At 40.4% G+C, this 14,772-nt stretch overlaps 1 pseudogene across 1 annotated transcript in view; it reads left to right on the forward strand.

The window, feature by feature from the left end:
• Positions 1 to 5,741: 5,741 nt before the first annotated feature.
• The window catches only part of LOC143551127 (inactive LRR receptor-like serine/threonine-protein kinase BIR2 pseudogene), a 134,889-nt pseudogene continuing 125,858 nt past the window's right edge, over positions 5,742 to 14,772 (forward strand). The window contains exons 1-2 of the transcript XR_013138442.1: positions 5,742 to 5,919; positions 6,037 to 8,108. The product of XR_013138442.1 is annotated as an inactive LRR receptor-like serine/threonine-protein kinase BIR2 pseudogene (transcript). The remainder of the gene's footprint in view (positions 5,920 to 6,036; positions 8,109 to 14,772) is intronic.

Here is a 14,772-nt window from a genome sequence, read left to right on the forward strand (position 1 = left end):
ACCATTGTCCCCATCATCACTTTGATCATCATCATCATCTACACCATCATCTTCTCCATCATCACTATTCCTGGGGGTTCTAGGCACATTAATAGCACCTAGTGCTAGTACAAGCAACCATGGGAGTACATCCCAGTCATCATTATCAACAAATTTACTCTGAGCATCTTTCATTCTTTTGCAAATGTTTGGATCCTGTAGCCTCAACACTTCACCGGTTCTTTGAAGATCAGGCAAAACTCTGTCTATCAACATCTGTAGAAACCTCAGATACATAAGGAATCTTTGATCCTCTGCCTTCTCTGCATTGGAAACCAACCCTTGAAAGATAAGTCTTGAAACATTAAAGGGTTGCTGATAGAGTATCGCTACCGTGAGAGTCCCAAGCTCTCTGCTTAATAAAGTCTAGGTCCCTCTCCGAGGAGAGAAGGACTAGATCACGTGATGAATCAGGAATCTGTAGATAAATGGAAAACTTCCCTTTTGAAACTGCCCCTCCTTAACTCCTCCCTGGTAGCCCATAGTCTCTTGAAAGACTCTTAGTAGCCTTGGGACCGAGTAAGACGGCTGAGCCCCAAAATTGTCATTTAGGTCTAGTGCAGCCCTGATTGAGGCTTCTGTTATCTCAATGTCATGATTTAGAACTGACGCCTCAATCCTCTCTCCGTTGACATCATTTACATATGTTGCAGACCCCAAAAATCCGAAATATGATTCCTGTATATTGTGGGGTTTTCAGTTAATGCCACCTGCAGATTAGAGTTACTTAAAAAATTTATCATTGGCTCCAACTCTTGGTTGTCATCATCTATCTCCAACTGAGCGCACATATTATGCTGTTTTTCGAATTTGATAGCCATCAGTTCTGCAAAAACGGGGCTCGGGTCTTGTCAGGACAAGACTTTTTTTGATTAATTTATTATTTTTTTTCTTTGCAAAAATGCTCGGGTTTTACCAACGTCCATGTTTCAAAGCTCAAATTTTACCAACGCCTAGGCTTCACCGACAACACCCTGAATAACCCTCAGGTTTTATCAACGTCCAGGTTTTACCATCCGAGTAAACGCCGCTTTATATATTTTAATTTCTTTTATATGCATATGCTAGTAGTCATTTTATTTGTTAATTTTACGAACTTATCTCTTGTTTTTAGCTATAGTACCGTAAAACGTACCCGATACTGGCAGAATATAACTCGAGCCACCGCCGCAACGTTTAGATTATACAATAAGTTGTATGAGTGCAACTACAATTTTTTGTTTTTTTTAAAGATATTAATTTGCAGAATCTGTGTTTTAGTTGGTGCTCCAAGAACTTAATTGGGCCAGGTGGCACTACCTCAATGGTCTAGAATTTGGGTTTTCATTTTTTTATTGGTTAAATGTTTTTTCTTTTTGTTTTTTTTTTCTAGATATGTAATTATGTTTTTTGTTTTACCGAAATTGTGTTGATTTACCGCTACAACGTCCGAGGCTAACAATGCTCAGGTTTTATCGACTCATCGCGCAACGTCCAGTACCTACAACGCTCGGGTTTTACCAATGCCCGGATTTTGCCAAACTTTATTTTAGTTCTGATACCGTAACAAAAACGGAAACTGACTGACCTCCAGATTATCTTTTCTTTTTTGTTCTGTTCTGGCACCGCAGCGAGCGTGACAGAGTCCTACCGACTTCGCGTAGAATCACCGCCTCAAAATCCAGGACTAACAACTCTCAGGTTTGACCAACATCCGAGTTTTACCAATTGACACCACCCCATTGATCCACCTCAATTTTTATATATGTATTTTTTTGCTTTATTTCTGGTTCCGTAATGAATGTAATTGAAACCGACCGAATTAACGTCGGGTTAGCACCTCAACACCCGAGAACAACAACAACGCATGGGTTTACCACCAATCAGTTTTTACCGACCGAATAAATGTCATTTTTAATTTTTATATATTTTTGTATGCTACTTTTTTATAGTATGACTATACGAGTATCGCTACTTATTATTTATTATTTTTATTTTAAATATGTTAATTTAACGATTTTATTTTTTAGGTTTACTTCTAGTACCGTAACGAACATAGCCAAAACCAACTGTATTCGTGCTCGCCACATGTACATCTCTCTAGTTTGTAGCTGAAATAGAAATAGAAATTCTTCTCAAAGTTTAAGTATTAGTGTACTACAAAAGTGACACCTAAGAGCAAGATAGTCCACTAAAAGCTTTTAAGAGTTGTAACAACTACTATAACTTTTAAACTATAAAATCAAATGTCTATCTTTAAAGATAGATAAAATCAAATGTTTAGGTGAAATCCCTCACTTTTTCAAATATAAAGAATTAATCAACTTTCAGATAACTTTAACCGATACCTAATATTGGATCAGCCACTTATTTAGCAAAACCTTTTTACCAAAGTTTTGTTTTACATTCAAAAGGATTTAAACAATGATCGGGTTTATATTTTTTTTATAGTGTTTGCAACTAACCAAGTATAAATAGTATATTATAAAACGGCATGTCAACCATCCATACTAATTTTATTTAATATCTTAGACATCACTTTTTAAAAACACCATCAAAGAGGAAACTTATCACGATGAGAAAACCTCCTTAAGTTAGGTTTCCAAATTAAAACCCTAAGAATCCAAGCCTTAGAGCATTCACATCCTATCTCTCATTTTTTGTGAGAGATGTTTTTATAATGTAGGGAGTGGTTTAAGGTGTTGTGAGTAGAGAAGAGAGAAAATGCAGTGATTTTTCTGTATATTTGAAAAGCTATTGTTCACCCCCTATAATTTTTTAACTAGGTTATTGACCCGTGCACGACACGGATGGAAATATAGAAATCATCAAGTAAACATATATACAATTTCAAACGACAAGTTATTTTTTAATATTTTTTTGAAACAACATGATTTTTAATTGCAATTTATATTCATACGCAAACAAAGTACTTAAATACATAAACTTACCAAAAATGACTTTATACAGTAGAATATCTACGAAGAAAATTGAAAACTTTAATACATAAACTTAAACTTTAAAAACTAATATTAATATAAAACAAACAAACTTCACTAACATTATTCTGGAAAGCAAGCAAATCAGAAAATAAGAATCTAGGAAAGATTTTCGATAAGCATCCAAGAATGATTCGGGCTTCTTTTATTCCTGGACCGTGAACACAGTTGACGACATAAACATTCATATACCAATCTAACAAACATAGTGACTAACTGACTACGAAAACTGGTTTTACATGTCATGTGAAAAGTCCTGCACCCTCATAAACTGAAGCACATTCAAAGCTCATTTAAGAACCAGAACCAAATCTAAACCCTTTTAAAATGACATGTTTTTACCAAAATCAAATCTTTATGCTTTTAGAATGACCCATTTAAACACGAACCAAATCGATATCTTTTAAATTTATTTGGTATGACCGGCACCAAATCAATGCGATTTTAAAAAGACCCGTTGAAACCAGAATTAAATCGATGCCTTTTTATATTGACTCGCTAACCCGAACTAAACTGATACCATTTTAAAATGGCCTGTTTGATCCGAGCCAAAGCAAATCAAAAAACATTTCTAAAATGACCCATTTTCATAAACGAAAATAATAACACACTTGCAGATTAAGAAGAAAATAAAAGGTAACACATACAACGTTCTTAGCTTTTGAAATCCTTTATACCAAATGCGAATTTATTATTAGTGGCTGTGAAGATTCAAAAAAATATGAAGATTCAATAACTTCAAAACACTTGAAAGTTGAAACCCATGTGAACCTTTCACTTAATTTATGAACCCTCTATATTATTTCATTTTTCAATAGATACTAAAACCAAACACCGAACAAACTAAATAAAAATTGAAACGAAACTAAAATGAAAAAAAGAAAAAAACTAAAGCAAAACTAAAACCAAAAACCTAAATAAAACCAAATACCAATAAAACTAAAACAAAAACCAAAATGAAACTGAAAAACTAAAACCGATAAATCTGAAAACCGAACAAAAACAAAAATTATAAAAAATGAATGAAGTTAAACCCGTCTAAAACGAAACTGAAATGAAACAAATTTATAAAAACTAAAACCGAACAAAAACCAAAAACCGAAATGAAACTAAAATAAGAATAACTACCAAGAAACTTTAAAAAGAAAATCCTAATAGTTTTTAATTTATATTGAATTATATATTTAATGTGATTAAGTTGAATGTAATTTAATTTAATTTTGAATTATTTTATTAGTAAGAAATTAGGAGAATAAATGTTATTTATGGAAATAGTTATTGTTTTAATAGTATAAGTAGATAAGTAGATAAGTAGATGTGATTAAGTTGAATGTAATTTAATTTAATTTTCAATTATTTTATTAGTAAGAAATTATGAGAATAAATGTTATTTATGCAAATTGTTATTGTTTTAATAGTATAGTAGATAGTTATTGTTTTAATAGTATAAGTAGATAAGTAGATGTGATTAAGTTGAATATAATTTAATTTAATTTTGAATTATTTTATTAGTAAGAAATTATGAGAATAAATGTTATTTATGCAAATTGTTATTGTTTTAATAGTATAGTAGATTTGTGAACCCTCTATATTATTTCGTTTTTCAATAGATACTAAAACCAAACACCGAACAAACTAAATTAAAATTGAAACGAAACTAAAATGAAAAAAAAAACTAAAACCGAAAACCTAAATAAAACCAAATACCAATAAAACTAAAACAAAAACCGAAATGAAACTGAAAAACTAAAAGCGATAAATCTGAAACCGAACAAAAACAAAAATTGTAAAAAATGAATAAAGTTAAACCCATCTAAAACGAAATTGAAACGAAACAAATTTATAAAAACTAAAACCGAACAAAAACCAAAAACCGAAATGAAACCAAAATAAGAATAACTACCATGAAACTTTAAAAAGAAAAACCTAGTAGTTTTTAATTTATATTGAATTATATATTGAATGTGATTAACTTGAATGTAATGTAATTTAATTTTGAATTATTTTTTAGTAAAAAATTATGAGAATAAATGTTATTTATGGAAATAGTTATTGTTTTAATAGTATAAGTAGATATATCTTGAAGTGGTTGTGAGCAATGTTGTAAAAATCGCTAGTCGGGCATTAGGGGTGAGGAGTAGCGATTAATCGGGATTAATCGTATCAAACTTTAATGTATAATTTTCTGTTTTATATATACATACACACATTTTTATATGTAATTTCAATTTTATACATACACAAACACATTTTGGTCAGAAATTGGCAGGATCTTGCTGGAAACGCTGGTGTTTGCTGGAATCTCGTCGGAAACCACTGATTTTGACCGGATTTGACAATTGACCGATTAGCCAAAAATTAACCGATGAAGTAGGAACTAACGATTAATCGGGATTAATTAGCGTCTAATCAGGATTTTTGTAACACATTGTAAATAGAGCAAAGAGAAAAGATAACGATAAAGATATAAAAAATATTATTTAATTAAAAAACACAAAGAAAAACATAACAACTTTTAACATAATTTTAAATTTAAATACAGAGCAATCAGTTAAATACATGTCATCAGACAGAAGACTAAATGCAAAAACGACAAAACACAAGACTAAAAATAAAATATAATATTCCCTAGTATTAACAATTAACGGTTTTTTTGAACGGCGACTTTCTCAGTTAAATGATAACGCGATCGCATTAACGGCCCCATCACCCTTGGTCCAGACTATGTTGACATTATCGGGACCCACGCTGGAACCTAAGGATCATTTGGCATTCCCCGTAAAACCCCCGCCAACCCCGCCCGAAGACACGACAGACTTTATGCATCAGAGAAAATCCAGTCGGAATCAAGGATCGAACCCGAGTCTCCCCGTGTCTTCCCATCCTTTGCCTGGCCAACTGGGCTAGCCCAGCTGGTTATTAACAATTAACAGTATTAAATATAGTTCGAAAAAAAAAACAATATTAAATAAACTACACATAGAAAAATTGATTACATTCGTATATAATACTCGGAAAGTGCGCGTTAATACCTCCCGGTCAAACTTATCAGAAAAGTCAACGTCCATTCCACCTTATCCTCCTTCCATTAACCCACCATCACGCCATTCACCAAACCCTAGCAAGCTAAATCAATCAATGGCTTCTTTCAAACCTATTCACAATTACCTCATCCTCATCCTCATCATCTTCACCGGACTCCTCTCTTTGTCCGCCGCCGCGGACGACGCCAAGTGTCTGCGAGGCGTCCGTACCTCGCTCCACGATCCAGACTCACGCCTCCACTCATGGAACTTCAACAACAACACTGCAGGCTTCGTCTGCACGTTTGAGTTTATCCGCTGCTGGAACGACCAGGAGAATCGTGTCCTTGAGCTCACGCCTCGTGACCTAGGGTTGATAGGATCGTTGCCGTCGGACTTACGGTTCTGTGGCAGCTTACAGAAGCTAGATCTGTCCGGTAATAATCTCACTGGCTCTATACCTACTAAGATTTGTACGTGGCTGCCGTATTTAGTTGAATTAGATCTCTCTAGAAATCAGTTGACCGGTGAGATTCCGGTAGGGTTAGGTAAATGCTCGTATTTGAATAGTCTAATTCTCTCGGATAATCAGTTATCCGGTAATATACCGTCTCAGTTTGTTAGTTTAGGTCGGTTAAATAAGTTTTCGGTTGCGAATAATCATTTGACCGGTCCGATTCCGTCGACGTTGTCGAATTTGGATGCGGCTGGTTTCGAAGGGAATAAAGGACTTTGTGGCGAGCCTATTGGTAGTTGTGGCGGTTTGAAGACGAAGAATTTGGCGATTATTATTGCTGCGGGTGTGTTTGGGGGTGCGGCGTCGTTGTTGATAGGGTTAGGGTTGTGGTGGTGGTGTTTTACGAGGTCGAGAAGGAAGAGACGGAATGGAGTTGTTGGGGAGGGTGGTGGGAGTGGCAGCTGGGCGGATAAGTTGAGGTCTCATAAGCTTGTTCAGGTGACTTTGTTTCAGAAGCCGCTTGTGAAGGTCCGGCTGGTGGATTTGATGATGGCGACGAATAATTTTAGTAAGGAGAATGTTATTACTTCGACGAGAACGGGGACGATGTATAAAGCTGTTCTTAGAGATGGTTCTGCGATTGCGATCAAGAGGCTTGGCTGGTGTAAGGTTCACGAGAGGTTGTTTCAGGCTGAGATGAATGCGTTGGGCAATCTAAGACATCCGAATTTGACCCCGTTGTTAGGTTATTGCGTAGTTGAAGATGAGAAGCTGTTGGTTTATAAACACATGCCTAATGGGGCTTTGTCTTCCTTGTTGGCTAAACAGTCAAGCTTGTTAGACTGGCCCACGCGGTTCAAGATCGGTCTAGGTGCAGCCAGAGGGCTTGCTTGGCTTCACCATGGGTGTCGGCCTGCAATCTTGCATCAAAACATTAGCTCAAATGCTATATTTGTTGATGAAGATTATGATGCTTGGATAGTGGATGTTGGATTGGCTCGGCTTTTGAATCTTTCCAGTAACCATTCAAACGAGAGTAGCTTTGGTGAGTTCGGTTATGTGGCGCCAGAGTATTCTACCACCATGGTTGCTTCTTTGAAAGGAGATACTTACGGTTTTGGTGTCGTGCTCCTTGAGCTAGCCACTGGTCAGAAAGCTACTAATGTAACCGTTGCTGAAGAAGGGTATAAGGGTAATTTAGTGGATTGGGTGAATCAGCTAGCGGGTTCGGGTCAAATCAAAACGGCCATAGATAAGAACATTCGAGGCATGGGTGATGATGAAAAGATTGTTGAGTTCATGAGAATTGCGTGTAATTGTGTTACTAAGGCTAAAGCAAGATGGTCAATGTACGAGGTTTATGAGGCTTTGAACGATATGGCAGAAGGACTAGGTTTATCTGAACATTATGATGAGTTTCCGCTTCTCTTTGATACTCAGAATGATGTTATTTGAGCCTAGATCAGGTTTCCAAGATGGCCACGGCTCGTGAAAAATCTCTATTAGTTATTTACTGATGTATGCTTGCTGTAGATTCTATGTTTTCTATTTTAGCTCTATTCATTTGATGTTTGTCAAATATATTACACATATTATTCCAGGTGCTTATGTGTGATAATTTTATATTGATCATTATTGTTTTATACCTGCTGCATAGTATATAGCTTTTGGTTTCTAGTTACAACTTTGTATCCCGTATCCCGTTTGTATAACACTAATCTATGTTAAAAGTTCCTGGGTTGCAAGGATCATTTTATTATTTCCGTTAAAAACTTAAAAATAAAGACGTCGAAAACTCATATATACAGATGGATGATGATGAGTGGCGGGAAAATGATTCCGACAGATCTTTTTAGTGAAAAGTGTTAGCCTAACCGTATCAGATGGCCGTTAAAGGAATTTATAGCCATTCAATGCGAGTTATGTTACTTCATTAAATGCTCGAGTGCCGACACCCTTCACCGTTCATCTCTGTGGTGGACATTAGACGTATCCTTCTATCAGTGGCGGATGTAATATAAAAATTTATCGCGAAGTTTTACGAAGTACAATTATACAAACCTCTAAGAAATAAAACAACGTGCATTACACACACTAGAGGTGTACAAAAAAACCGGTTTGGGACCGATTCTATGCAAACCAAAGCGAACCGGTTTGATCGTAAAATCGATTTCACCCAAACCAGTTCCCAAACCGACGGTTCTGGAACCAGTTCCCCTTCTGATCTACCAAACCAGTTTTAAAAACGGACCAGTTTGGTTAAAACCAGTTCTGAACCGAACCAAGCTGAACCAGGTCAACCTTTCTTGCTCCTAAACCGGTTCAGTTTACCGGTTTGACCCAAACGAGTTTTGACCAGGCTTTGACCAAACCGGTTTTGTACACCTCTATTCCTCAAATATCGACTTGGATACAAGCCCAATAACAATTGTTGATCAGGGATGCATTTGGTGGCCTGATTTTATGAACCAATATAGTTGGGTTTAGGCCCAATTGCTTTTATGATAAATATTTAATTATTTGGTTTTCATAAATTATCCTAGCGTACTAAATCAGCTTGACAGTTTGATTTTTGTAAATTGTATTTTATATTTGCGATCAGTTTCTATACAAACAAACGTACCTGCTAAATATAACTTAATAGAGCCAGGCTGTGGGTGCTAAATATCACTTATAGAAGAGGGACGTGCGAGAATGAGGTGATTGCAAAACCTTTACAAGTGAAGTAGAGTAATAATTATTATGTTATTTCAATTTTTTTAGGTGATGTTTATTCTATTTCAATTTTTGTTGAGTAATTATTTGTCGAATAGTTAATTGTATTTACGAAAATGCCACTATGTCCGCTTTTTCTTTACTACTTATGTTTAGCATGTTAAAACATATTTGTAATTGATCATAACACTACCCACACACATATAACAAGGGCGATTAGTTTAAAACATCAATTATATAAAAAGTGTAAGAAGGTATAGGGTGCCGAGTTGCCGACACATTTACATGCATTAGTTTTAGGGGCGATGGGAATTTGCATCCATTTACATACACAAGTTTTGGTATCGATATACGTAAGTTGGACATATCATTAGAATATGTTAAACGCAAAACTATAATGGTAATGGGGTGAAGAAACACTAAGTGACCCCGAGTAGATTATGGATAATCTGGGGGTTAAGTAATGTTTCCCACGAGGGTTAGGTCCGGCAAAGAAGGATGTTCTTCAGATGACCTGCAAAACAGACACCGTGAGCTCGTCACTGAGAAGGGGGGGGGGTTCCTCCTTGTGACCACCCTCTGGCTTGAGAATCAGACTAGATTGCTCTGAATATAAGTGTATATTGAGAGAAATAGCTAGTGAAGGTAAAATACAAGATGATCATACCGTTCCAAGGTGTTGGAGTATTTATAGCCGAAGGTAGGTTTCCAAGCAGGTACAGCCAGCTGTATAATATTCCTGTTCTACCAACTATAGGCTACGCACGTGCCATGCTGGTTGGTGGGTAGGCAGCGGCTGATAGTGACAAGGCCGGCTGTGTACTGTTCCCTTTCCACCAACTGCAGGCTATGTGCGTGCCACGACAAGGGTTGGTGAGTAAGCAGCGGCTAATAGTGACAAACAGTACTAGAGCATGCTCCTCGTACTGTTGTCGGTGAGCTGTCACCCTGTGATTGGTTCATGGGCTGCTTTGGTCAGATCTTGTCTATTTTGTCCATACCTTGGCAGGTATAGTACAAAAGATCTTCCAGAAGCATACGGACTGGCTCATTTGGGCGGGAGTATTCCCGCCTTGCTCATTCCTTCAGGTGACACTGAATTATTGAGAGTTAGTGCCTTGTGCGTGTAGCCTTGCTATTAGTGCGGGTAGCCTTCCCTGATGGCTTGTATCCGCAGCTGCGGGGACAGGCGGGGTACTTCACCATTGGGAGGCTTTCCCTGCGGGAACAGCTGCGCGTAAGGTCTTCATCTCTGAGCATGGTGGGTCCTGCGGAACCAGTTGGTCCTTGCGCAGACGTCCCTCTTCAAGGTGAGTCTTGCGGGTCCAACTGGGCTCTGCTGGGACCTACCTCTTCAAGTCCCCCCAGTCCAATGTTCTTCTCATGAATTGTTAATAAGTGGGGTGAACTTTGGACTTAAGCAAGGGGTTTTGAAAAGGATTTAGTTTTAAGGTTGTCCGTGGGGATTCTTCCCGCGGTTTCCCTAATGTCACGTGCAGAAATTCCCGACTTTTCTGCTTGATCTTTGGGTATGATGCGGGTAGGTGTGTAACCTCCTCGCAAGTCAGGAGCGTTGAGTTTCACTTGTGTAGATTCTCCATGAGGTTTCGGTAGTTTTAAACATAGTGATCAATTATGTTAAAGAACCAATTCCATCATGGAGCTTCAAACAATCTAGTTCTCAACGTTCCCGCTATGCGGGGATGTTATTTCCCTTTCCGCAAGCATGGCCCAGAAGATCCTTCTTGGTTTCAATTCCCTGCGAGTGCTAAGTATGTGAAGGGTTTCGCCTTGACACTGTACCCGCACTCGTCTTATAGTTATCTTACTTCCAAGGTATTCTTGGCGTCCATTCCCTGCGGGTGCTAAGTATGTGAAGGGTTTTGCCTTGACACTGTACTCGCACCTGTCTTATAGTTACTTGGTTGCCAAGGTAAGGGGTATAGTCCCGCTTACTTTTGAATCTTTTTGAAATTCGAAGAGTTGGTGAAAGGATAAGAACAGTCCAAACTGTTGAAACGTCGTCCGACGGATTCTTCTGACAGTGTCAGGACGTGCAGGAAGTTATGGCGACGTGACAGTATATAGTCATTCCAGACGCTTTTTCAGGCGCGTGGGCACGATTTTTCGGGCGCGTGGGTGCGGATTTTACAGCGCGCGTCCCGTCAACAGCTGTTGCCAGCTTGCTTTTTCCACGTGTCATAGTTTCATTGCACCAGCTCTTTTCTCTCTCCTCCGCATTAAATTCATCGCATTCATTGCGATGAGTATATAAAGGGGGAGAGGGTTCACGGTAATCCACACTTTCACTTCTTTCTTCTTCTTCTTCTAAGCGATTTCTGGCGAATACTCTAACTTTCTGTCGAGCATTCTCCTGAAATCGTTCTTTACCTCCAAAACATGTCGTCTACTCATGATCCAGAAGCTACCGTCGAGGAGTCTGACTTGTATGTCGAGAACCCGACGTCTACGTCCGATAAGGACGATAAGAGCACTGCTGGCGAATGCCAGTGTGCTCTTCCCATCGAGCTTTACCGGTACATCGTCCGGAAGTTCATGCTCGAGCCGTTCGAGCCTGATTTTCCGGAGCCACACCAGACGGTGTACAATGCCCCCAAGGGCAAAATAGGGGTATATGCCGCTTTCTTCGTCTATGGGAATCTTTGGTTCCCGTTGACGAAGTTTGTATACCGTGTTCTGGATAGACACGGTGTGCACCTGACCGAGGTACACCCAATGGCGATCGCCAAGATCCGCCATTTTGAGTGGGTGTGCCTCATTCTTGGCGTGGATCCCCACGTCGACCGCCTGATGACCTTCTACTCCTGGAGGTGTATCCAAGGCTGGTATACCTTGGTCAATAGGATCAAGGGTTTGAAGATCTGCGCTACCGAGCGCAGTCTTAGATCTTGGAAGCGGGAGTTCTTCTATATCTCCGCTCGCGTCGTCCCCATAGCGATGACATTTAAGAACGGGAGAGCTCTCCCCAGCCTTCACGCCTCCAACTACCAGGAGGCGGAATGGTTCTCCAAGATTTCCCGGATCCAGACTCCGGTTTACCGCTTTCCGGAGTCCGGGATGGTGATGCTCGGTATGAGCAGGGTGTGGAAGGATGCTGGGGCGGATGCGCCACAGATTCCCATCGTACTTGAATACGGTTTGAACTTTATCCTTTACGGTATGCTCCGTCTTCTTTGTTGATTTAAGGTTTTTTCTAACTGTTTTTCTTTTTATTTCAGAGGGAAATGACTTGCAATCCCTCCTGCATCCGCGGGAAGCTGACGGTCCCGCTCGGTTGGGTACTCGTGCTCTTGACGAGAACGAGTTGCCCATCCTTGCGCAGACTGCGGATCGGTTTGTGGAGGCCTACCCGCCAGGCCACGAAATACTGAGCGCCACGCGGCCAGGTAAAAGACTATTTAACCTTCGCCCTCTGAATGCTGAAACCTCTGCTGGAATTCCTCTAATCTTGTCATCTTCTGATGAGGAATCCGCAGATGGTCCTTTTCTTGCGCGGAAGAAGAAGGCTGTCGGCGGGAAGGGCAAGGCGAAGGTTGCCTCCACTGCCGATCAGAGGAACCGGTCTGAGTCGGAGACCGAGAGTGAAGAAGCGGCGGGGAACCCAGGTGGTGTTGAGACCACTGCTCCGGAGGTTGAAACGGCTGTCACCTCCGAGCAGCCCAGGACGACGACGGTGACCGGTACGAAGAGGCCGGCTCCATCGGGTTCGTCCACGCCTGTTCGCACCTTCAAGCTCAAAAGGACCCGTAAGTGTACATAACTTTAACTTCATATCTTTCCGCTATTATACTTATATATCTTGTCTTCGTGCAGGCGTGGATGCTACGGCATTCCAGAGTGGAGCGGGAGGGAGCAGCTCTGGACCCATGAAGGTAGGTTTGGTCAACCTACCCGAGGCGATGACCCAGGCGGCTACGCCTGCTTGCAGTACTGGTTCAGTTGCTCATCCCGTTGAGCCAACTGTTCCAGCTGTAACATTATCCCCGCCGGCTGTCAGTGCCATTTTCACAGAATCCATCACTGCGCCGGCGGTGATTTCTCTTGCGGGTTCTTCCGCAGCCGCGGCCACGGTTGTGAGTTCACCTCCGTTGGTTTCCACCATGGCAGCCTCCACCATGCCTCCTCCGGCGCCTGCGACTACGGCCAGTCCTTCAGGTACGTTTGGGGTTGGGGCGTCTAGCCAATCCTTGCCTCCTTCCCGTCTCCTTGACCTTTTGGATGGATATCCCTTAGGTTCAGGTGATGGGTTTGGTGGCTATCGGCATGTTGTCGACCCTACAGGTGCGTAGGGTTATTTTGGCCTATATCCCTTTCATCATTTCTCTCTCTTAACTGTTTTTTGTTTTATTGCAGTTCGTGATTCCAACGAGGTGTACGTGTGACATCTGCCCCGATCCGACCCGACCCAGGTACCCGTTTCTCTGATCCGATCTCTTTCTTTTATGATTTAATATTTATTTATACTTATACTTTATTTTTAATAATAATAATATATTTTCCTTCCCGCCTCTATCTCTCTCGTTCTTTCCGCCGTCCCGTCCCTCTCCTTCTCTCTTTCCGCCTTCTTTTCCCTCTTGTCGCCGTCCCGCCCTTACGCCTTGTTTCCCTCTTTTTCTTCTAACTCTTTGCTTGTCCTTTGTTCCTTCCCGCCTAAGGTTGTCTGCGCAGCTCCACGCGCCAGACCCCTTTCAAGGAATCCTGCGTGAAGACCACCTGTTACAGCAATACGCGAGACGAACTCTTCTCGCAGCGCGCTAAGAATTGTAATTCTTCTCGCAGCGCGCTAAGAACGGTAGTTCTTCCCGCGACGCGCTAAGGATTGTAGTTATTCTCGCAGCGCGCTAAGAATCGTAGTTCATCCCTCGACGCGCGAAGAATTATAGTTCTTCCCGCGGCGCGCTAGGAATTTTAGTTCCTCCCGCGGCGCGCTAAGAAATGTGATTCTTCCCGCGGCGCGCTTAGAAATGTAGTTCTTTCCGCGACGCGTTAAGGTTGGTTCTGTCTGCCTTCGCGCTCGCGCTCTCTTGACCTTCTGTGTCTGCCTTCGCGCTCGAGCCTTCTCGCGCTAAACCCTTTGAGTTTCCTTCTGTTTAATCTAGCCGTTTGCTTTTGTGTTGTCTTATCTTTTGTGCTGTTGACCTAATCTGCTTTATGTCTGAAAAGCCACTTTTGGCGCAGCATGCGCACCAACCCCATTGGTTGACAGAAAAAGTGACTGACATTATCTTTTGAGATCTGCTTTTTCCATGCTTGACCAGTACCTTTATCTGACCCGCCCATGCTTTTTACTGTTCCCTGTCAGCTTTATCTTGCCTCTGCAGCTGCCATATCTTTCCATATCTTTTGCTTTTGGATTCTTATGCTTTTTGATATCTTTTGCTTGATCCTGTTAAAGATCCTTTCCCCTTTTCTAGGGATTATGTCTCCTAGGGTTTTCCTATAAATAATAATAATATTTTCATAACACTACACACACAAAACACTTAATCTCTCCTGTTCTCTTGCCCCTTGCTCTCTCTGCCGTCTTCCTCTCTGCCTC

The sequence above is a fragment of the Bidens hawaiensis genome, unplaced genomic scaffold, assembly GCF_021521415.1.
Source record: "Bidens hawaiensis isolate Kalapana, Puna unplaced genomic scaffold, B.hawaiensis_p1.1 tig00016268_1, whole genome shotgun sequence".
NCBI classification, from domain to species: domain Eukaryota; kingdom Viridiplantae; phylum Streptophyta; class Magnoliopsida; order Asterales; family Asteraceae; genus Bidens; species Bidens hawaiensis.